The sequence below is a fragment of the Cryptotermes secundus genome, unplaced genomic scaffold (genome assembly GCF_002891405.2).
Source record: "Cryptotermes secundus unplaced genomic scaffold, Csec_1.0 scaffold2092, whole genome shotgun sequence".
Classification (NCBI taxonomy): domain Eukaryota; kingdom Metazoa; phylum Arthropoda; class Insecta; order Blattodea; family Kalotermitidae; genus Cryptotermes; species Cryptotermes secundus.
Window position 1 is genome coordinate 232227 of NW_019721032.1, and position 22424 is coordinate 254650.

The 22424-nt window shown below is 45.2% G+C and overlaps 2 protein-coding genes across 12 annotated transcripts in view; one reads left to right on the forward strand and one right to left on the reverse strand.

Annotated features, from left to right (window-relative positions):
- The window catches only part of LOC111875355 (DNA ligase 3), a 153902-nt gene that overhangs the window by 101487 nt on the left and 29991 nt on the right, over positions 1–22424 (reverse strand). The window lies entirely within an intron of this gene.
- Positions 1–22424, forward strand: part of LOC111875356 — a 74137-nt gene that overhangs the window by 25275 nt on the left and 26438 nt on the right. The window contains exon 1 of one of the 3 annotated variants that reach the window (XM_023871552.2): positions 22261–22353. The exons of the other annotated variants lie outside the window; for them this stretch is intronic. The gene's annotated coding sequence lies outside the window, so the exon portion shown is untranslated. Of the gene's footprint in view, positions 1–22260; positions 22354–22424 lie in introns of those variants that run through there. 3 annotated transcript variants of the gene reach the window in all.

Sequence of the window (22424 nt, forward strand, 5' to 3'; positions counted from 1 at the left end):
AAACCCGGGATCTCTGGATCTGTAGCCAGGAACTCTGACCACTAGACCACATAGATGGTCAAAGGTAGTCCTATAAGGCAACAAAAATTAGAACAAAAATAAATGAAAAAATGTGATGATATAAGTAGTGCTGATGAATATATATATATCACTGTAGAGCCTTTATTTAAAACCCATAAAAAGAAGATACATTTATTCATTGACAGAAGACTCAGAAATTGTATTTATTTTTGAACATAATAATGCAGGTTTGAAGAAACTGTCAAGTCTTGTCTAAACAGACTAGTACCTCAACACCTGCGCCATCCACTCCACGCCTGGTTGCGGCTGCGAACTTTGAAAGTCGTCACATGCGACTCCGATGTTCAGTAAGTTTCGACACCCCTGTTGTATGGTTTGTGTTACTAACAGTGCCATTTCATAGAGTCTCTGTTCAGTGAGAACCCCAGACCTCACAACCGCGGTGCTGAATTTAAATGGGTGCATGTTTGTTGTTTCGGCAGTAATTAATTGATTTCATGGTGTTCACGAAACACGAGGGGACGTGAGCAAACTTGGCGATATCTCGAAGGTGATGACGGCTGGTTACATGCTTCAGTCATTCCTATTTTCGGAATTCAGATCAGCTTCTTGCAACACAGTGGAAATATCAAGTTAATGCCACAGCAATTGGATCCAAGTGTCTAGTGAACTGTGTGTGCTGATTTAATGCAAAGTATCTTGTGAAATAAATGTTAAGATTCATTAAACGGGTCATAATTCAATCGGCAGAATGACATCATCACTAACAAATAAAACTGGGCTGGCCTTTGGCCGTCCGTCATTTTAGTAGCAGACTCTGTGTCTTCATGGTGTTCCTACAGTACCGCAACTTGAACCGGCGTGTAGTCATTTAGGTGTTGCCAGGGGTTAGGCTTCATATCGCGGAGACTCGGGTTCAGTCCCAGGTGACTTTATGTGAGATTCGTGTTGGACGAATTGAAGAATTTTCTGCTGGTTACAATTCCACGATTGGTTCATGCTGATGTCACCTCCTCCCCTGCTGAGGTGTGCGATAGCCCTCATCAGGCAGCACCGTATCACAACCTCGGCGTTAAATTGGGGGCTTCATCTCTGACCTGGTACTTCGTTGGTCACAGAATAATCTAATTATTTATTATTATTATTTTCTTTATGGCTTCCTTTATTTTTATATAAATTTATTATTATATAAGCCTACCATTTACACATACAAATACTTATCGTTTCTTTTTGTTCTCTGTGGGCAAAGTTAGAACATCAACCCTAAACACAGAGACAGAATGATTCTCCGAAACGTTGGTGCCCACCTGCCAGACTACAGTATGGTTGCGTTTTTGTTTATGGTTTATTTAACGACGCTCTCATTAGCTCAGGATACACAGTGTCGAATGATAGGGAAGGAAGCAGTCATGGCCTGTTTCAGGGTACTATCCTAGCATTCGCTTGTTGGGGCTGAGGAAATCCACGATAGACCTCAAGCAGAACAGTCGATTTCCCGGCCGGTAACACGACGTCATAATCCTGACGAGAGGATGAATGTACGTTGATCTCCAAGGTCCACGTCCAGTACAACTAAATGCATACGGATACAAGAGTTAGGGGCGGATGCAACCCACACCGTACGGGAAGGAGGGGGGGTTATTTGGAGACGATACATTTAAGGGGGGGACAAGCATTTTTCCGGTTTTGAAGGTTCCCAGGTAGTGCCCGCTCGTTCTTATGGTAGAGGTACGTTTGAGATAGGGTAGAGGGTTGGGAAGTGAAGAAGCAGTCTTCTGGGATGTGGCGCCGTATAGACCACGTTTCGGAGGAACGTATCGCCTCCAACTTCAGGGCAGAAGAAAAAAGAAGAAGATCCGCTCTTCCCTTTCTTCCTCTTACACAGCTGGGTTTATTCTCGAGATTAGTCTATTTGCACCTGCTCACGCTGGTTCTTCGCTTGCGGATTTTCTTTTTCCTTCTACCCTGAAGAGAGGCGATACGTTCCTCCGAAACATCGGTTAACACAATATCTACAAGGCGCCACATCCCAGAAGACGGCTTTTTTCATAGTCACCGCCATGAAAATCTCAAATCTTACAACATATACTCGTAGAATATTTCCTGCTTCCTGGAGAACACCGCATCTCCATCAAAAAGGAGAAAGTATTGATTTTCTTAAGAGAAACAGTCACATTTTATCGTACGAATTATAAAAAAAAACCACAAATACGATGGAGAGTCAGTAAATAGGTTACAAATGGAAGTAAAACAAATGTAATCAACGTAATAGGTTTTCTATGTGTATCACTAGATAGCAGCATAGTCCAGCTTCATCACAGTCTAGGTAGCAGAAGCGCATGCGCATGTTCAGAGGTTGGCATTAGCAGTAAAAATGGCGACCGTGCTTGAAGAGTATGCTACCGAAGAGCACTGAGTCTTGTGGACAAAAGGACTCGATGCAAAAGATATTCATAAAGAAATGTTTCTTGTTTACGGTGGGAAGTGTTTGTCGCGTAAAGCGGTTCCCAACTGGTTGCAAAAGTTTCGCTGAAGACGGAGAGGTTGAAACGGAGATGCGGAAGTGGTTGAGTTAACAGTTAAAATAATTTTGTGCCGGGCTTTGGCGCACAGGTAAAGAGATGAAGACAAGTGTCTCAATGTTGGTGGAAGATGTGTCGATGCACCAACTTGACCGGTCTGTGTAGCGTAGTAAGACACTTATCAATGTTTCGGAAGAAACTTGTGTCTCCATTTCCAGGGAAGATGATTAAGTCAAGCGTGGAAAAATGATATGGACGCAGAGTAAGGGCCACTCTCTCCTTGCACTCTTCCTCCTGACGTACCTCGGTGTCCTGTTGATTCACTCTATTTTTCGAAAAGTTCCACTAAAGGGCCCACCTTCTCGACTTTGTACACCTCAGTTCCATTTGCTAGCTCACAGTCCTGTGTGAGAATGGTACGAAGGGAGTATCAAGTAGTTTCTTCCTGCCTTCCTGCGCAGATTCATGTGACAGGCTATAGCAACTTGCTTCTCAATCTCTCAAGCCCAATGCCTCCACAGTGTGTTTGTGTGTTCCGTACGGTTCTCACAGTAAACAGCGAATATTTCTCCAAACAGCATTAATCGGCTGGGCTTTGTAGCGGAAACGTAATATGTTTCCTGTGAGGTACGGACTGAATTTATACATATGAAATGACGCCTGAAAGCAGAATAGTTCAATACTAGCAACGGCTCGGTAAACATGTTCCTGCGGGAATGAACACGCACGCAAGAAAAGAAGAACCCGTTTCGAAGCAACGGATCGGTAAACACATAACAACAGGGGTATTGCTGGAAACAGTGTTTTCTATTCGGTCCATGCTAAGTGGTTGTAAAGAAAGAATTTAGTTGAGAATAGTGAGTCGAGTTCCGGAGTTCCAAGTGAGCAGTTCAGAACGAAGGGGTCTCTGGAGGCAGCAGTCGAAGGTAATGGAGAAGAAATGGCAAGAAAGGCTGTGAAATGTGTGCTGCAGTGACAGTGACACTGTTATAAATCCGTTGCCAGGATAAGACTAGTGAAGACTAAGAACACTAGTATGTGTGTGTAAAGATGAACTATACAGAGTGAAGATCAGCGATAGCGCTGTAATTAATTGTAGTTCTGGGTAGTTTGTAAAAGGTATCAATAATTCCAATTCATCTAGTTCACACCCCGTCTATATATCACGCACCCCTACACGTGACATTATTTATAAGTAATGGGTTAAGGTACTATGCTCAAATTTGTCCGGAGGAACCGGGGTAAATCTTGAATATGCTCAGTTATGATGCCGGGATCCCTCGTGCCTAGGTTGTAACTCTCGGAATATAAAATTGGAACATTCGTGCCAGCACGTGTGAACATTGCGCCCTTAGGGCATTGGCATCCGAGCGTGGACGTGAGAATGATAGACATGAGGCGAAGTGACGCGGCGGGGGTGGGCACACGGGCGAATTCTTAACGTCCGGTGCACGGTTCATTCCCTGTGACAGTACTAAACACACTCCACACTCCACACAGAGAGACAGAGATAAATTTTGTGGATGAAGTTTCTTTACCTGCAGTTTTACGTCGAAAAAAAGAAAAGTCCAAAGTTAAGCAGCATTCATTAACGTGTGAAAGTTTACAAAATAAATACTTTCATACACATTTAAGGTGGGTAAAATGTAACGGTAAATTCACCATTCTGTTTTAATGAATTACCACGCCATGAGGACCAGATGGAGGTTAGCTGTCATTCGGTTCGGTTGGTTGGGTAAATTGCTGATGATCCTCGCCAGCACAGTCATTCTTGTTTCCGGGTCCCGCGCCATTCGTGGCCATGTTTTTCTGTCTCGCGACTCTGTCAGTTTCACACCCTGACCGCTTTTCCCACGTGGAAAGAATCCCAAGTACGCCCTCGATAGGACATTGGGTGGGCCCCAGGATCAGTCTGGACGATGTGGAGAAGAGAAAATCTCGCCCCTCCCGGGACTCGAACTCCCGACTCCTACACGCTAGTTCAGAAGACACTAAAATGGTGCACGCTAAGTGTGACGGCGAGGAGGGGAGGGGTGCCGAGAATACGCAGTAATGCCACAAACACCTCTGATATTTTTCCGTTGATGTGGCCACGCGCTTTGATCTCTGGGAGTTCCATTCGCGACACCTTTCCGCGCCCGCACATGGTGTAGCCTCTGAGCCGAACGGTCGCGCCGTGATTTAGCGGCAACTTCTCTGACATAAGTGTTGCGCGTATAATCTAATTGACATTCTGCAGGCGAACGTTCTGAAGGGAAATACGCAATAATTTCGGGATTTAATCGCAACGTGCGTTGGTTAGTTAAGTAAGGCAAAGTTCCCTGTAGTTAATTAATTAAGCACTATGCCATGATGGAATATGGGGGTAATGGAGGTATAGCTCCATCATTCTTGACCTCGGCACTCGACGGAGGTGAGTGGTTACCTTCACGTACCGGCCGCTTTAACACCGGAGGAATCGCCCCCGGTACCCGTTGGGTGTAGACGTCGTGCAGAACAGAAAAATCTTACATCTGTCGGTATTCGAACCGCAGTCGTCCAGACCATAGCCCGTCGCTATCCCGACTCGTTCTGAAAAGCGACAACACTAGCCTGCGTGTAGATGAGTCCTTGAGACGGTAGCAGTTGCTGTGTCATTCAAAGCATTACAGGCATTTCACGAAGCGTAAAGGTTCGTTCCCATAAAGAGTTCTGCCTTCCGGGGGTATAACGCCGTGCAGTCCATTGAAAGCCAACTGACATTTCGGAGAACACACGTCCTTCATCTTCAGGGTTAACGAATAAGCCAATAAAGCAACCAGCATGAAGGAGGCAGTAAGATTTCGACGAACTAAAAGGCGTTATATTCCAGAAGGCTGTAACTCTTCATAACCACCGTTGTGAGAACCTCACAGAAGCCATCTGCCCCGCCTTGAGCCAGGTGAACCCACTTCATATTCCCTCATCCTATTTCTTTAAGATCCATTTTAATATTATCTTCATATCTACGCCTAAGTCCTTATACTTCTCTGTCGTTCGTGCTACATATCTTCCCCAGCTCATCCTGGTTGATTATGTAATCGTAATATTTGTCAATGAGTAAAAATCGTGAAGCTCCTCATTACGGAGTTTTCTCCGGTCTTCTGTCACTTCCTCTTAGGTTTAAATACTCACCTCAGCACCCTGTTCTCAAACAATCTCAGTTCGTCCTTTAACGTCAGAGAGCAAGTTTCACACCCATACGAAACAACGGGTAAAATTATAGTTTAGTATATTTTAATCTTTACGTTCCTGGAGAGCGGAGAAGACAAAATATTCCAAAAGCCACGGTAGGCAGCATGCCCCGAATTTAACCTGCTCTTAACTTCTTAAACGAGGTAACTCTGGTCTAGTGACGCAGTTCCCACTCGCAGGTAACCAAACACTCCGAAGCATTTGTCGCAGCAGCGGAAGCGGCTCCTTTAAGCCATCTTCTGGGATGCGACATCCTTTAGTCTGTTAGAAGTTTACCGACGTTTCGGAGGAACGTACTGTCTATATTTTGGGTCGAAAATCAAACCAAGTACCCTGCCACAACCAGGCAGAGTGCTGTTTTCTTGGCTTACTCTTAGACCCTGAAAATAAAGTATATTATTCCGAAACGTCGTTGAACTACCACACCGCACGATGTCACATCCTATAAGATACTGTTCAGTCACCGGGGTGAGAACCTCAAATCCTCCAACATACAACGCGATTCTAATTACTGTCGGGCCTTTTTCCCCTGCGGAACAAACATTGACGTCGATGACCTACCTGGACATGTTACACTTGTATCTGGAAGATCATCAGCCAAATGTGGTGACCAGCAAGATGGCGCACCCCATATTGGGCTCGTAGTGTTGTTCCGGTTTCATAATTATAAGCCATGGAAACGGCGACATTAATTTAGAATCATCCTGTATTTATGGGGAGGTAACTATTCAGTTCTTACCACTTGCTGGTCCCCTGACTGACCCTGAAGATTGAGGCAGAATTTTCCTCCGAAACGTCCGTAAACTTGAAGGAGACTATACTCCGTGAAATCCCACAACTGCCGAAGGCAGTTCAAAGCGAGATAACGCTGTTGCGTTTGTTCGGTAACTACAGAACCAGGAAACAGCAGCTGTGGGCGGCAGTACACAGGACATCGCCTATCTCAGCGCACTTTCCTGCCGCGGAAGACAACCGAACTCAAAGCTGACGCTCTCTGCGGCCCAAGAGAAGGAAGTTCGAACATAATTAGACGGACAAAGGTCCTAATTACAGCCATAACTACAAAAGATGCTACACGAAACGGCTCTTATGGACGTACACATCACAAAGGATAACGCGCTCAACACTGCATTGTTTCGCTAAACGGGATACCTCAGCAGATACACCGACCACACTACGGGCTGGACGATCAAGGAAGCGGGTTAGATGCAGGGAGTAGCAAGAAATTTCCTCTTCTCCCACGCAATTAATACCGAAGGATCTGGCCCACGAGATAAGGCGGCTGGGGCGTGAATCTGGCAACTAACCTCCATGTATTGCCAAAGTTAAGAAAGCATGGAGTCACTGAATGTTGTCAGTGTCCAAAGTATTTAGCATCGACGGATGAATTTGACAGGATAAAGAAGGACGATGTCGTATTCTAAGGTGCAAGCCCAGCATTTACCTAGAGGTACTGTGAAAAACCACGAAAAATCGCAGTCAGGATAAGCGTCCCGGTCGAGATCTGAAACGTGCGTCTCACACACACGAATCTAGAGCGTTAATGCTAATTAAATTCGCGGGGTGAGAATGCGAGGAGCTATACCTCTACTCCTCCATACGTTTTCATTGCGTGGTGCTTAATTCAGAATACAATTACATCTTTACCTTGGCAGGAAATACGTCACATTACGGGATTAAGTTTAACCTATGCAAAGAAATATATCTCCCTCAAAATATGAAACAGTACGTCTGCCTATGTCTTACGGCAGTTCATGCTAATTGGATATTTATGTCAGCGTCTGCACTCCAGGGATACATACTCTCCAGGAGCCGTGCCAATAACCTCATGAACAAGTTCGAAATCCACACATTTCAGCATAAGACGTTCATAAAACAGATCCAATGTTAGATCTGGGGTTCTCTCGACAGTAATTATGAGTAATATCTTCTGGAATGTGATGCCGTGCAGTCTGGTACAAGATTACTGACGTCTCAGAGGAACTTACTGCCTTCATCAAGTTCGCAGAATAAACCAACGAAACAGCAAGCGGATCTCTCGGTTGGTGTCATGAAGATGGAGACAGTAACTTCCTCAGAAACATACTCGTGGGATGTGACGCCGTGCAGTCAGGTACAGTCAAAACTGTAGTTAACGAAAAACTCTTGAACAAATATTAGATTTTATTTATGTAGGTTCTAGTATGGGTTCTGATAAAGAAGGCGATATTAATGTAAAACCCGGTCTAGAAAACCGAAATTAACTAAACCCACGGAGTTCATCAATGTAAAATTACCAAGAGTTCAACAGATATGTGGTACAATTGTCACGGTATTAGCCAGTAACGTGAGGAAGGAAACGCTATTCATATTCCGTAAGACTGTGGAACTATCAACTTCCGCGTAATGATCTCAGCCTTGGGCGCTTACAGAATTGCAAAAAGTTGGCCGAAAGCTGCGGAAATGCGCTTCCTGCGACCCGTGTCATAATGCCGACCGATCGATTACAGACGCACTGAAGAGAGATGAGAGAACTACAAATCACTGACATGAATCCAAGGATTGAGGACTATCATAAAAGTGCCTACAACGCTCACAAAGAGCTGAGCAAAATATCGTCACGTAGTATGAGAGACTCAGCCGTTTCCCAGAAACGGCTCTGGTATATCCGCCCATCTTGCGGTCGTTGTATACCAACGGCTCTACAGGCCACAAGAACGTAAATGTAAAGTTGTCCCCATGCATAACTAATTGTGTATGCGGGAGTGGAGGTATAATTCCCAAATTCTAAATCTCGGTACTAGATGGAGGTGAGTGGTCAGCTTCAAGTCTCAGCCGTTTTACTCCAAAGGAAAGAGATCCCGGTACCAACCGAATAGGAGGTTGGGTGGACTCCAGAGCCAGTTTGAACGCTTTGGAATAGATAACAATCACTTGCCCCTACCGGGAATCGAACCCCGGCCGTAAGAAAATGAGGGGACAGTTTTGAATTTAAAAGTTATATTTTTAAATCTTGAAGCCGGAACAGGCCTTTGGAAAATCCCTAAATCATGATCGCAGAGAAGTGTCTCCTCTGTTTGCACAGCAAACGCCACAACCGACTGAACGAGAGAAGTGCTTATTAAGCAACGTCCTTTTGTTGCACTTTGACCTACTTCATTCACAGCCATCACGCAAACTTCTGCTTCCCACGGTGGGAGTTCGAACAAACGGACCCTAACTTCAATGTGCAGCTTGTACAACGCAGTGAACGGCATCAGCAAATCAGACCTGCATTCATACAGGAGTTCAAGTTCCTTCGGCGGTAACTATGAAGTTTTAATGCCGTGTAGTTCGGAGTGAGTCCAAAGTTTTCGGAGGAACAGTCATCTCTATCTTAAGGATATAATTTATCATTTATCATAAGCAGGTGACAAGATGAACTGAAGGCAACATGTTCCTCCGCAACGTCGGTCTCTCTCCAAACTAGAAGGCGTTACAAGCCAGAATACTGTGCTCTTCAGAACTGCATTCAGATTGCGGGAAAGCCACCTTTTCACTGCACAGCGTGCATTTTATTTCCGTTCAACTTCGGAAACGTACGTGGATAACCTCTACTAAAGTGTGTACATATTTTTGGGGGGCCCCTCTGTATACACAAATTCATTTTGTATGTCACAGAAAAGCACTGCTTCTCCTGTCATTTGGGCAAATAACTGTTTATTCATGGAATAATATGAAACTCATAAATACAATTTGTGGACAAAACGGTAGGGGGGGGGGGAATTATCACGTCAACGTGGGTGGTACGTACACCATGTACTGTGCTTTAAGCCAAAGAGTTTCATTTCCATCTCTACTCATTCTGTGAAGGTCCAAGCCTATCAGGGACTTACCATTTGTTTATACAAGTTTCATTTGGTTTCCATGTTTGGATTTCTACGCATAGTGCCACATGTCAACACGTGCAGGGCCACGCTGTAGACAAGATATGAGTACGTCAAAACCTTAACAACTGCACTTGTTCTGTACATCTGTACGTGATAAAGGGACGCCAACGTTGCGGTCGAGGTTTCAAAAGGTTCTCTTTTTAATTCCATTACTGTGTAATTTTATCAGCAGTTGTGTACACGTCATATACTGCTTATTACGTCATCAGTTCCACTGTGTCTGACGTCACTGACGTGCCCAAGAGACCTATCCAACTTATCATTAACTATGGCTACATGGATTATGTTCTCCGTCACTGCAGAAATGTGGAATCAGGGGTGGTAAACCGTTACTGTAAATAGCGGACATGAAAAGAGTTCTTCCCAGGGACTCAGTGTGTGCAGTTTCACGAATAACACATCAACATCGGGCAAACTTAGGGCACACTAAAATTTAAACACCCAACTCTCCTGTGTTTGAGAACAGGGTGCTGAGGAGAATATTTGGACCAAAGAGAGATGAAGTGATAGGTTGGAGAAAACTGCATAATGAGGAGCTTCATAACTTGTGCTCTTCACCAAGTATAATTAGAATGATCAAGTCAAGGAGGATGAGGGGGGTAGGTCATGTAGCACGAATGGGGGAGAAGGGGAATGCACATAGGATATTGGTTGGAAAGCCAGAAGGAAAGAGACCACTTGGAAGACCAAGACGTAGGTGGGTGGACAATATTAAAATGGATCTTAGAAAGAAAGGGTGCGATGGTATGGATTGGACTGATCTGGCTCAGGATAGGGACCAGTGGAGGGCTCTTCTGAACACGGTAATGCAGCTTCGGGTTCCATAAAATGCTGGGAAATTCTTGAGTAGCTGCAGATTTGGCGGCTCCTCCGGAAGGGCTCAGCTCCATGAGTGAGTGAGTAAGTAAGTAAGTAAGTAAGTAAGTATTCTCCTATGTTAATCCAAAGTAACCGCAGGAAGAGAACATGAAATTACGACCACATTACTCATATGAGAATTAGTTTCAGAAAAAAAACCCTACAAGGCAGTAAGCAGGAAGTAATACGAAGCACTTCGATACAGGATCACGCAGCGTTTGCACAACACGTAAGAACACCAGCTAGCAGACAATATATTGTGGAAGCAACACTTTTATACCTTTTATATTCAATATTTTCACATTTTAATTTTAAATTGTAACTATTAGTAATCAGTTTTACTAGATGTTGGACTGTAGATCTATGCTCACTCTACAAACAAATATTCTCTCGGAACACCAGACACCAGCTGCATAATATGGATCCATATTGTGACGGTTAACTATAATAACTTGGGTTATAGATCACAGAAAGTTCACTGATGATGACCTAAATCACAGGTCGAAACATGTAGCGCAACAAATCTATGTTTATATTAAATAAGATACATATCACTATCTATTTTTGTCTTCACTCGAAGGAGACAGATTCCTATATTAGGAAAAATGGCTTAAATCAATGTCTCGCAATGGATTCAAAGGTTAGCCTTTAAAGAACAGTTGTTACTACAGGGTGTACCATTTAGAACACAACCCAGTAACATCACGTACTATGGAATAGAAACGCTCCTCACGACACTCGAGTTCATGTCACCTGATTGCTAGGCTCCTGCTGTCGCCAGTTGAGCAGAAGCTCTGCAGGTGCGAGCACGGTGTATTCATGAGGTGAACGCGTGTTCATTCTGGAACAGTTTCGCGTCGAAATCGTCTGCTGTTCGTGAAGCATTTCGCAATGCGTACCCTACAGGGAAGTACAAAATCTTGGTACACAAGAAGCGTTCATAACAGCTAATAAGTGCGGCGTCGAACAATTTTGACGGGTGATAACGTTTACACGTCGAATAACCACTACATCGAAATCAGTTGTAAGATTACATATACTGTTGTTCGCACTGCGTTTTAAATGGCACACCCTGTATAGTACTACGAAAACTGTATACATTATATAAAGGTACAAACATTTCGGAAAAGCGAGTAGCCTCCATATTGTGGGCGCCCTTACTCTACTGTACCCTGAAGATGGAGGCGGCAGGTGACTATAATGAGATGTGGAGTATAGGAAAGTCGCAGCCTCTGCCAGCAATTTAACTCACAGCCAGGTCCGATACTGACTGAGCTATACCAGTTCTAATTTTTTAATTTCATGTTCAACCGACTGCTGCAGTTTCATTGTGAGAATAAAAATCTGGGAAGCTGGAAGAAATGTGGGTGACAGAAGTCAGGGCGCCTCATTTATTTCCGACGGTAGATTATTAAGAAATGGACAAAATGGACGTATAATGGTGATGTCATTTCCATCGAAATTTTTGTGAGGGAACAGTCGTTCGCTGAGATGTAATGGGTACATTTGTTGACAGAGCTAATTTTGTTTCGAAACGTACCAACATCACGACTGCGCGGGCTTTACAGATTATAGTCTTTAAAGCCCCTGCTCTTATCCGTTTTGATACAAAAAAAATACATCATATTCCGTCCGGCTTACATTCGTCCCATGCGAAATTCTCGGAAACCCAAGATATCAGCTCTCATTCACGCATTTTATTAAACTGTTTACCTGCAATATTATGCATCGTTTAAGCCTTATATAAAACGTATTGTCACGCGTTAGCGACTAGACACGGGGTTTGAAGTGGTAATTGGATTTATTGAACATTTAACATCGTAACGCTATCGCTGATTCGCGCATTATACTTCTCACTACAGCACACACAAAATCTTAAGTTTGTCTTGAATTGCCGTTGCCGGATTACGGCTTCTAACAACGTAGATTCCTCATTCTCCAAAAGCTCTTGCATTGTTGTGTATTTGTTCGTTGCATACCAACGCTTCATTTGTTTGATGACGACATAGCGTGTTTACTGTGCCACTGACGTCAAGCTATTCGATGTCACAATAGTGTTTTGTCAGCTGATTCTGCTTCCGTCTTCAGACAAATGGGGAACATAATCTGAGCGGGTCCGACAGTCAATAGACTGAGGCTAGCTCCTTCCAAGGGGTCCACCAGATTAAGTCTCCAATTCATCCTGAAGAAGGAAGGAGAATAAGCTGTGAAAAGTTATTTTTATAAGGTTATGGGACGCCGTCCATTTCAATGTTTCGGTGGAACCTGTTGCCATTTCTACCTTGAAGATGGAGGCAGCGGGGTCACACGAAACGGCAATACGAGTCTAGAAAATTACACGGTGCCATGAGATCCTCCTCAAAACTTACGATGAACGTAGCATAAGACCGAGGCCATGGGCAATGTCAAAAGTAAAAACAAAACTGCCAAAGCACACGGCAAAAGGAATTACAAACGCTTCAAAGTCGTAATGTAACAGAACATCACATTAAAAGAATAAAACAAATCTGACTTCAGAGCAGTCTAAACTCAATCAGGACTTTCTTTTGTTTGTTTTCTTAATTGCAATCCTGAAAGGAAAACGGGGGCTTTTTTTCCGTGTCGGCTGACCTCTTATGATCGACAACAGAAAACTACGACAGAACGACCAATTACATTTTAATTAAACAAGTGTAACATCCTCCGAGAATTCAAAGGAAAATCTCAACCTCTCGTACTATTAACTCTGCCCGCGTTCTCCCGTATTCTTCTCAAGTCCTACTGAACGATGCGTTGAGGTCGACGTTGAACGCTGTCTCCCATGAACAACATGCACAAATAATCGTAAACGTATCTCCTTTATATAGTATAGTACACTATACATATCCACATCAAAATATTACCAAAACCCACAGAACAGGCATACGACACAGAAACGAAACACTGCTCGCTCATTCGTGACTTTACACATAACTTACTTTCATGAAACATGTCAACAGTCGACAGTTCGTTTCCATGGTTCCCTGAAATTGACAATGATGAACCACGCACTTATATATAACGTTGTCGCGTATTTAGGGGTTGCGCATGACTGTTACATGGGTTTTGATTGGATTTACTGACACCTTATACACACCACTCTGAACTATAGGCAATTACAGCGCTATCGCTGATGTACACACTTTACAGTCCACCGTTACACACACTACGGTTCTCAGTCTTCACTAGTCGTGTCCTGGCAACGGATTTATAACAGTCTGTCACTGCAGCACAAATGAAGTCTTCTCTGCACAGCCTAATTCCTTTCTTGCCATCTCTTCTCAGTCATTCGACTGCCATCTCCAGAGACTGTCTCAGTTCCTAAATTCAATTTCTCTATTGTCGAGGACTTGTATTTACCGCGCCGTTGCATAGCAACGGTCGTACGTGTCACATCTCGTATCGTGCCAGTTCCCTTATTGTTGCGTGCAGGCACTACCTAGCAACGGCTGTTTCTCTGGCTCTATAGCTCCTCCCACCTATGTCTAGATCCTTCTAGTGGTCTCTTTCTGTCTGGATTTCCCACCCAAACCTTGTATGAGCTCTTTTTCTCCCCTTTACGCGCTGCATCCTAACTGGGCCAAAGCCACCGTACATTCTGGCAAAAACGGCCAGCTCTAAGAACCCACACGCAGAGTTCTCAGGGCGGTTACTGCTTGCGTTACTTAAAGGAAAGGTCTGATGGATTTGGAACTACTGACCTTCTGCTTCGAATACGTTTAAACGACACCAATTAAAAAGCGACGATACTCCTTTGTGACACAAGTTCAGAGGAAGGTGATCAGATTTCATGCCATTAGTCTCACAGAGTGCTCTAGCGGCGCGGGTCTCAATTTATCTTCAATCTTTGTTCCTCTGCTCTTGCTGAACCTATCCCATCCATATCAGCGCCTGAACTAAGCAGCAGGGTAAAGTTGCTCCCGCACTTAATTAAGCATCACGCCATAAAGACGTATGGGGACTGGAGGTATAGCTCCATCATTCTTTACCTCGGCATTAAATGGAGGAGAGTGGTCAGCTTCACGCCCTCGCCACTTTATCTCAGGTGAAACAACCGCCGGTACCCACCGGATAGGAGGCTGAGTGAACCCAAGAGCCAGTCTGGACGCTCTGCAGTACAGAAAAAATCTTTCCCCTAGCGGGAATCAACGCGGTAGCATAGTTGGTTGAGGCACTATGCTACAAGCCGGAAGGAAGCGGTTTCGAGTCCCGATGAGGTGGATTTTTTCAGTTGACCTAATCCCTCCAGCCGCACTATGGTCCCGGGGTCGACTCAGCCTTTAACAGAAATGAATACCAGGAATCTTCCTGGGGGGTAAAGGGCGGTCAACGCGTAAGGCTGACAACCTTACCGCCGCCTGTGAGCCGACTGTCTAGAAAATGTGGGAGCCTCGACGTCTCACAACCCTGTGGGTCTCCACGGCCTGTTACAGGGATACCTTTACCTAGCGGAAATCAAACCCCGGGCGTCCAGCCCACAGCCCGTCGTTATACCGACGGCTCCTTTGGTAGGCTTGTCCCTGAGCTTAATTAACCACATCATGACGACGTATAGGGAAACAGAGACACGGCTCCATTCGGTCTTAGTCTCGACGGCAAGTGGAGGTCAGCAGCCAGCTAAGGCGGTCTTATCCCCATGGATTCGATACAAAGGTGGGCGCGTCCCGGAGCCGGTCTCGGCACTGTGGAGAAAAGAAACGTTTCTGCACCTATCGGGAATCGAATCCCGATTCCTCTGTCGTCAAGCACGTAACCTACCCACAGTAGCTGATGGATCTGTCCTTGCTCCAAGCCCAACTCGGTATCTTCCGGTTCGATCTGTTACTTGAATACGTGTGTTACGATTCTGTCTGGCCTAGGGCTACATTTAGCTGAAGCGAAGGTACCCTCAGTTGTTAAACTGTCCACTAATGCGACAAGAGGATTAGGTCAGATGGCTCTGCTTAATCTGGACCCTTTAGAGGCCTGCCGACTTATAAAAACACACTGAAATGATTTCAAACAATGCATAAGCCTTGTGAAAACAATTTTATGATAGCATAAACCATGCAACTCAAGCCTCCTGCCCCTTCCAATAGAAAGGGTTCTATTCCCGCGCTGCACTTCAAAGTAAAAGCAATCCTCGGCCATTTGTTGGCTCTCTGAAGCATAAAATTGTTTGAGGTTCATTTTTGCATGCTGTCAGTATTACAGTCTGGTAAATAATGAACTGGAAAGGATTTGGAAGGAAGCGGACGTAATCTAATTGAGGTACTATCCCAGCATTCGACAACAAGGATAAGTTAAGGTAAAGTGATCCCTGGGTTTAATTAATTAAGCACCACGCCGTTAAGACGTATAGGGGAGCAGAGGTATAACTCCATCATTAACCTCCGAACTAGATGAAGATGAGTAGTCAGCTTCACGGCCCAGCCGTTTTACCTCCGGGGAAACAGTGTCCGATGCCCATTGGATAGGAGGCTTGTTGGCCCCAGAGCCGGTCTAGATGTCACGGAGAAGAGGTTTCTTGACCCTGTTGGTCGGTTGGTTAGATTTCTGCTGGTTTCGCCAGCACAGTCATTCATGGCTTCAGTCTCCTCGAGATCCATGACTAAGATTTTTATTCGGTCCTAGACATGTACGTGTTTCGAAATGGGGCCTCCTCTTCGTCGAAGGAGGGGGTCGGTGTGCCTATGTAGCCACTACGTTTGTTGCACCGCAGTTTCAGCACGAGTAAATCCGCGCTGTCAGGGCGTCCAGGTCACTGTACAGGGGTCGGCCTCTCTATGTAGGCGCTACGTTTGTTGGACTGCAGTTTCAGCCCGAGTATACCCGCGCTGTCAGGGCGTCCAGGTCACTGTACAGGGGTCGGCCTCTCTATGTAGGCGCTACGTTTGTTGCACCGCAGTTTCAGGACGAGTATATCCGCGCTGTCACGGCATCCAGGTCACTACGGGCTCTACGTGTCACTGCACTGCACTGTACAGGGGTAGGCCTCTCTATGTAGGCGCTACGTTTGTTGCACCGCAGTTTCAGCACGAGTATACCCGCGCTGTCAGGGCGCCCAGGTCACTGTACAGGGGTAGGCCTCTCTATGTAGGCGCTACGTTTGTTGCACCGCAGTTTCAGCACGAGTATACCCGCGCTGTCAGGGCGCCCAGGTCACTGTACAGGGGTAGGCCTCTCTATGTAGGCGCTACGTTTGTTGCACCGCAGTTTCAGCACGAGTATACCCGCGCTGTCACGGCGTCCAAGCCACTGTGGGCTCTGTGCACTACACTAAGTTACAGCAAGAGTATATCTGCGCTGTCACGCCGCCCAGGTCACTGTGGGCTCTGTGCAACCTTTGTCACTGCACTGTACTAAATGACGTTTATACAAACTATACAGAGGTTTCCTGCCAATGCAGGCTTGTGCAGCGGGTTATGCCTTAACTTATGCAACTACTCAGAGTCAGAGTTACTTTGCGACTGGCGGTTTACTGCCATTCAGTTTGTCTTGACGCCAAGCCCCTTGAGACACACGACCAGTTGCGGTTATAGTCCTTACGTAACATCCTCTCTGACGAGAGGATGGCTCTGTCATTTACAATACTACTGACCCTCGCCAGCGCAGTCATTCTCGGGTGCAAGTCCCGCTGGACTCATGACCATATTTTACTGTCTCAGTTTCGAGACTCCTCCAACCTGGAAGGCCAGGTTCCCGTATTTACACCCCCGAGGAACAGTTATACCCGAAGGCACTGGGTTCCCTTTTCTCCGCCTCCTACGACACGCAGGGAGATGGAGGTGGAGGTATTCGAACCCGTCTCCACACTACTCTGAAACTTCAGTTACTTATATAGCCCCGACACGGACCGCACAGAAAAAGTCTCTCCCATCACTGCGTGCTCTCAAGTTGTCGGGGAAACAACGTGCCCAGAGAACTGTTCCCTAGCAACGGTTGTTGTACTGTCGTCTGTTTGCACAGCGGTTACTTGGCAACGGGTCTACATGTCACAATATGGAGCATACATACGAAAAATTAAACTTGCTGACACTGCATATCAGGTGTCGTCAGTCTGATCCTTTTCGTAATTAATGTGTTTAGCGGCGCCCTCGCAACTTTACCAAGCTCGCGTGCTTCCCCAGTCACTGTCCTTCAGCTAGACATGCTTCTGCTGATAACGCAGTTTGTAAATCGACAAATACTTCCTGAAACTCCCGTTCAAATATAAACAACCTTAACTGATAGATTTTTCTTATTTTTTCTTTTGTTTTGTCCTGCTGTTACTGTTTGTATTCGTGCTGACTGTGTAATTAGCCACTGTCTCTTGAGCTCATCATGTAAATAAACAAATAATTTAACTATTATTAATAATAAATTATTGTCCTATCATCCTTCGCATGAATCGACTGTACGGGAAGTTTATAAACTGCAGTGAAGCCCGTCACTGAACTTGTCTCAACAAGAATGTACTGTATATGTGCTCTATGAACAGGCGCGTGAGTTATGTCCAGTGGAGTAACTCTTGTATTATTTGCTGTTCACTTATTTATCATATTCTCACGCCTGTTAGTTACTTTGCCTAATTCTGTCGGGTAGTTTAACACTGAGTATCAATTTCAATCTGGGGGCAAGAGGTACCTTACTTGGTTGAGGCACCATGCTACAAGCCAAAAGATCGCGGGTTCGATTCCCGATGAGCTCATCGGATTTTTCAGTTGACGTAATCCTTCCAGCCGTACTATGGCCCTGGGTTAGACTCAGCCTCTGAAATAAATGAGTACCAGAAATCTTCCTGAAGGGTAAAGGGCGGCAGGCGCGTATGTTTGACCTCACCATCCTCACCGCCGTCTGTGAGCTGTCTCGAAAAAAGTGGCAGCCTCGACGTCTCACAACTCTACGGGCTTCCAGGGCCTGTTACAGGGATAGCTTTACCTCTGTCTTTTCAATCTACCACAAGAACGATAAAGAAACTTTTAGCCAAGATGTACTGAAGCAACAAGACTCCAGTCACAGCCTTCTAAAGAGTTTATAACAAAGTGCAGAATAAGTTAAGAACTTGGTTCTAGCCACACGTAACGCAACCCTCCGTGTTCAATAAAGCTCACATTACTTCCGCAACATTAACTTCCTGTAATGTGTCAAAAATAAAGTACATTACATAAAACAGTCGTTACGTATAAAGGCATCAACCCTGCTGTTACCGCGCTGAAACGAGATCAGAACAACATTAACGGCGAACTTAGCTCAAGGGCAGCTGAGCTCCAAGCAGCGTAGCTATACCGTTATCGGTGTCCTAAATCTTCCCACTACTGTGGCCAAAAGTGGGGGGCACGAGGTTCAGGCACTATGCTACAAGACGGAAGGTCGCGGGATTTTTCAGTTGAAATGATGTTTCCAGCCGGATAATGGCCCTGGGGTCGACTCAGCCTCTAAGAGAAATAAGTACCAGGATCTTTCACGGGGTAAGGCTTGGCCCATGCGTAAGGATGACAACCACACCGCCGTCTGTGAGCCGAGTGTGGGAACCTCGACGTCTCACAACCCTATGGATCTCCAAGATCTGTTACAGGGATAACTGTACATTCTCTGTGGTCGTAAATGTTCAGAAAGTCTGTAAGCATTTCCTTTAACTGAAACTGAGAGCGAACTGCAAGACGCATGGAGATACAGCGCCCCTTATTCGAAAGTTGGCGTCACTCTGATGTCGGGAAAAATATACCGCATTTACGCATGTATAGACCGCACATTTTTTGCCAAAAATTCAAGAGGAAAACTGGGGTGCGGCTTATATTCGAAATATTCGAAATCACACTTCATTTAAAAAAAAAATTATATTCATAATTAGTAATACAGAATGTTCTACTCCTGAAATAATATTCCAAGAAAATTATTTTTCTATAATTTGTCTGAAAATTGTGCTGCGGCCTATACACGCACGCGGCCTATACATGCATAAATACGGTATTTCTTGCAATAGGAGGTTTGAAAGCTGTTAAATTATGTTATGAAGCTAAACTTGTAATAATAAACTGTGTCCACGACATCTTTGTGGGTGCGTCATAACCAGTCAGAGACGTAAATCGTTACGTTATGATTAGGCAGTTACTGGTTACACAGGATTTGAGTTTCTCACACCCGTGGTTACAAAGATTGCTATCTTCTGGGATACAGCGCCGTATTGTCCTTACATGAAGCGACGTTTCGGAGGGACGTATCACCCCCATCTTCAGGGTCTAAAATCAGAAGGGCAAAACATCAGCTACAGCACGTGGCTACGCACCTCCGGCGCTGTACCCCAGAAGATGGCAATTTTCAGAACGCGGACAGACATACACGCCTCGAGTGGGATTCTAACCCCAGATCGCAGTGCTTGAGCGGGCAAGAGGCCACCGATCCGGTTTAGGTTTCTCTTGCGATTTGGAAAATTTCTCAGAGCTCGCAAATAAAACATTTAGGTTTCAGAAACAATAAATACTATCGGAAAATTTTGAGCTGTGCACAAAAACTGCTGTGTTAAAAATGTAGTAAATAAAATCAATGAAACTAACAGATAAACGTTTGCTGTTCTAATTAACTTTGTGATTAGTAACAATAAGTCTGATGACTACACTGCACACAGTTCTCCTTAACCAGAAGACATTCAACTGTTCCAGGAATGGGAAAACTAAATATGGCATCCGCGCGTCGGCAGTACGCAGGCTGTATTTATACGCGGGGGCTTATCGGTTCAAACCTCCACACAAATTACGTACATTTGCCTGAAAAAAAAGAAGGCACTTACGGCGACATTTCTACACAAAAAGAAAACGTGATGATAGAAACAATCACGTACATAGAGCTGAAGAGTTCTATCTTCTGCCATATAACGCCGTATGGTCCGTTGAAAGTCAACGGACTTTTCGGAGGAATGTGCCCTCTCCATCTTGAGGGTCGAAGAATAAGCCAAGCATGAAACCAGCGTGAACCAGCCAGCAGAGCTCCTCGACTTGCTTCATACTGGCTTCTTGCTTGGCTGAAGATGTGACATGTTCCTCCGAAACGTCGGCTGACTTTCAACGGACTACACCAAGCAGACAGAACTCTTCACAACTATTGATGTGAGAACCTCAAACCTAATCAGTAGACTTGTCTGTGACACACATTGCAACGTTGTGCCCTACAGCAACTTAGAAATTTAGTCACAAGACAGCCAAATCATAACACTTTTTGACTGCCTCCTGATGAGATGTTCAAGTCGTGTAATTTTATTCTGAGTATACGATGCTGAGGGGCACGGAGTAGCGTAGTTGGCTGAGGCACTATGCCACAAGCCGGAAGGTCGCGGGTTCCATTCCTGATGAGGTCACTGGATTTCTCAATTGACCTAATCCTTCCAGCCGCACTATGCCCCTGGGGTGACTCAGCCTCTAACAGAAATGAGTACCAGGAATATTCCTGGGGGTAAAGGGCGGCCGGCCGGCCGGCGAGTAAGTCTGACGACCTCACTGCCATCTGTGAGCCGACTGTCTACAACATGTGGGAGCCTCGACGTCTTACAACTCTATGGGCCTCCACAGCCTGTTACAGGGACAGCTCTTGTTGCTGTAAAACGTTCTCATATAGCGTCGTATGGTACTGACTGGTGACAGATTTGGAAGGAAGTGGCCGTGGCCTAATAAAGACAATGTCACGGTACTTACATGGAGAGAGGGAGGGCATAAGAACTCTCAGTCCGGACAGCGGGTGTCCCGGTCAAGATTCGAACCAAGTGCCTCCAAAAAATAAGTGTACAGCCTTACCGCTATGCCAGCCTGTTCGGTTGTAACGTAATGTTTCCTTGCTAGTTTATTTCACCAATCAGGTCCTCAAATTAAGAGGGATGTGCATGTAGCACGCACGGAAGGAGACGGAAATGCATACACAGTTCTCATACGAAACAAACCATACGAAAAAACTAGGCGCAGATAGGATATTATTAAAATAGACTTTAATGAAAGATTGGAGGGCATGGACTAGGTTCATCTGAACCAGTGTTGGTGGGCTCTTGTGAACACGGTAATTCCACAAAATGATCAGAATTTCTTTACTAACAGAGAGACAGTGTTCTCAAGGGCTATGGTCAATGGAGTTAGTCCAAATGCAGATCCAGTTTCCGAAACGTCATACAATTTAAATATACCTACGATAGATTTACCTCCATCTAGCGCTGAGGTCAAAAATGGTGGAGCTACACCTCCATACGTCTTCATAGCGTGGTCTTTACGTGGTAATTCAGCACACCTTTATTTAACTAAGACGATGGATAATGCTTAGTGTAACATTTACACAATTAAAGTGATAATTGTCACAGACCTATACATTCACAATTCTAACAGCTAGGGCAGCCAATTTCTCTGGAGGTAAAACGGTCACAGCGTGAAGCCAACTACTCACCTCTGCCCAATACTTCTTCGTGATGAGGTGAAGCTCAGACGCTGGGAAGTAGCTCACCATTCCTTTTGTTTTACAAAGCAAAAAGTCGGTGAGCTCTGTGTTTCGGGGTGCCAAAGAGCTCGCCTCAATTAAAAGTTGCCGGCAGTTCGCGAACACGTGGACCTTACAGAACTTTCTATATCGAACGGCAGGACAGATGCGTAGGTTGACGAAGGTATCAGAAGTTAAGGGGTGGAGCGCGTTAACCGGGGAGGGTTCCAGGGATGTGAATGGTCGAGCCGGTGGGGGTTAGAGGGGCAGGAGGAGCCACAAGCCCCAACGTATATAAATCAGAGACATTTCATACGAAAAACGCGCGCCAAATTCCAGCAGCAATTTCAGTCTCCTGCTCAACATTCGCTGAGCCCCTGCACGAGAACCGTCCCGCCGAACAGGTATGTCCACGCAAGTCCGCTTGCTTTGAATATCTGCGCTCTGTCGTGGCCGGTGCTCACTTACTGGACTT